This window comes from Mus caroli, chromosome 2, assembly GCF_900094665.2.
Source record: "Mus caroli chromosome 2, CAROLI_EIJ_v1.1, whole genome shotgun sequence".
Classification (NCBI taxonomy): domain Eukaryota; kingdom Metazoa; phylum Chordata; class Mammalia; order Rodentia; family Muridae; genus Mus; species Mus caroli.
The window spans coordinates 7,814,682-7,817,724 of NC_034571.1; positions in this window are offsets into that span (position 1 = coordinate 7,814,682).

The following is a 3,043-nucleotide window of genomic DNA, read 5'->3' on the forward strand; positions in this document are numbered from 1 at the left end:
ACTAAAAGGCGGTCATGTTGTAAATTAAGGAAAGCTAAGGCATGGAGGATTTGGGTGTTTGGTGAGAAAATTTAGGTAGAGAGTTATGAGGGACATCTCCATGTGGTCACTAACTCAGCTCAGATCTAATGCACCGATCCAACCCCGGTTCCTTCTGCTGACCTAATAACTTCAACGCTGCTTTTTCTCTCCAGTCTCATGTGCACCTCACGAGATGTGCGCTCAAATTTGTTTCCACATACTAACGGCAGAAAAAAGAACACAAAACTCTAGCACTTACTTCTCCCTCGATCTCTACTCGGTATGGTCCCCTCGATGTCAGACATGTTTCACAGTGACAATTTGATTGGACCTAGAGTTCTTAAGTTCAGATGCCAGTCCCCTAGATTCAGTTACCTCCGTAGCTGGAATGACCACATCCCCGCTCTACCTAGAACACGCTTTGCTCATGAGTTTGGGGAAGTAACCAAACCAGCCCACCAGACCGTGCTAAACAAACGACCTAAGGGAAGGGCCAGGCTTCCGGAAAGGCTAAAGGGCTTGCACTGATGCCCGCCTTTAATCGCATTTGAACCATTTAAACCACATGATGGCAAGCTTCCACTGCCCCTCCCCTACAGCCCAGCCTCCCGCTTTTTCTCTTGCTGTGCTTCCTCATCTCATGACTCTGGCAAACCTTCAGGCTGCTTATTCAACCTGTCGCAAGACACTCTCTGTGCCAAAGAAAAAGAAAGAGAATGAAGGGGCCCTGTGCTGGCTCCAGGGCACTGGCTGCCAGGCTAGCCCAGGATGATGCCGCCCAAGGCCCCATTAATAGCTGGAGGCAAGCAGCACAAAGGAGCCTTCCAATTCAAAGTCTGCACCTAAGGAAAAAACAAAGAAGGAGCTAATTCTTAATGTCATGATTCTGTGCATCCATAGCCGAAGGTTTAGCCACTCACGTTCATACGATTAAGCAAACAGATATTTGTTGAGGGCCTACTATGTGTAAGACACTATGCAAACAATCCTTTACTTGTATGGACCATGTAGAATACATAATGACTCTTATGACTCAGCAAGAAAATAACAAAAGCCCGAGCTAAAAATGGAGGAATTGAATAGATTTTTTTTTTAAAATCTGGACAAATAGCTATGAAAAGATATGAATATGAAAAGATGTTCAATATCATTAGCTGTTACACTGTGAATAATACTACTGTAAAAATTATGCAATGTGTCTTTTAAAAAACATTCTGGCAATTAAAGATTTTTTAAAAAAACTGTACACTCACCCTCTTCCTGCTGCCTTCAGATCACGATGTAGAACTCTCAGCTCCTTCTCCAGTACCATGCCTGCCTGCTGACATGCTTCCCACAATGACAATGGACCAAACCTCTGAATCGTAAGCCAGCCCTCAATTAAATATTTTCCTTTATAAGAAAAAAATAAATAAACTTACCACATGAGCTAACCATTACTCTTACAGTTGTGTACTCAAGAGAAACGAAAACATGTGCACATAAGAAGGTCTGTTCAAAGCTTCTTTGCAACATCATTCAGTGTAGCCAAAAAGGAGCAATGTCAGTGGTGATCAACGGACAGGCAGAAGGGGTGTGCCCATACAATAGAATACTACCCAACAGTGAAAAGGAGCGAGTGGCTAATACGAGGTGCAGTAGCAGTAAGTCTCAGAAACACTAACCTATATAGGCGAAGAAGGCACAAAAGAGTACACAGAATAGAATCCCGTTTACATAGAAAGTCCAGTACAAGCAAATCTAATGAGACAAGAAGTAGGTTATCGATTTCAAGCTCAGAGCATAAGGAAAACTGAGCGCTAACGGACACAAACCCTTTGTGAGGGGTGATCAGAATGTCCTGAAGTCAGCTCGTGGTGATAACTACACAACTCTGATAATATGTAGAACAATAAAGTGTGGACTTTAAAATGGCTGTTTTGTGAGACTTATATCTCAATAAAACTTGTTTATAAAAACATATCACCTCCTTGCTGAAAGGTTCCTGCAGCCTCCGGAACAATGCCGCCTGTTGCTGCTGCTGTTTGTTACCCATCAAGATAGAAAGTAAGTCATGATTGCTGATCCATGTGCTTGAGCTTTAGGACTTGGCGAGATAAGGCTAGGACTAAGCAGAACGGTTTCCTTCCTATTGGCTGGCCTTACTCTGCTGTGAACCCCATATACTGTAATACATGTACAGTCGTGGAATGACTATCGTGGAATCATCAACTTCTTGTGGCTGGATTTAAGGCTCTCAGGATGTTTTAATATCTACTAAGCTTCCTTTTGAGCTAGGAGTTCTTAGCATGTAAGGATTACATTGTATCTTATTGGTTAAAAAATAAATAAATAAATAAATAAATAAATAAAGGAAAACCACTAAAGAGTTCTGTTATGCCTTTTGTGACAGCCTAAAACTGTGGGATGCAGGTATGTTCTGAAGACAAGGATAGCATAATGCATTGAGAGATAGTCTCTTCGAGGTGAATAATAGCAAAATCTAGAGTAGCTTTCCTAACACATAGAAGACCTTCAAGAAATATTCACGGAAACAATTAGAATCAGTAGACAGCATTCAACAACAAAATCACAACTGGTCAAAATATTCACATCTATATCACATGTACCAGTACCATCCCAAGTCTTAGGGACCATCATGGAAGAAAAGATCAAAAGATTATAAGAGCCAGAGCCTGGGGAAGACAAGAGCTGACCAGTGTATTATGGACATGACAGGACATGAGTTCATAGCTGCTGTGGTTGTCTCCACATAGCCAAGCCAGTCAACATTCTGATACAGAGCTGGGGGTGGGGCAGGGGTGGGGGGGTGGGGGGCTCAAGAACTACCACCCTTAGCTCAGGAGACACTGATGGTCGGAAAATTCTCGGGGAAGTCACTCACTTAGGAAGAAAGAAAGAAAGAAAGAAAGAAAGAAAGAAAGAAAGAAAGAAAGAAAGAAAGAGAAAGAAAGAAAGAAAGAAAGAAAGAAAGAGAGAAAGAGAAAGAAAGAAAGAAAGAAAGAAAGAAAGAAAGAAAGAA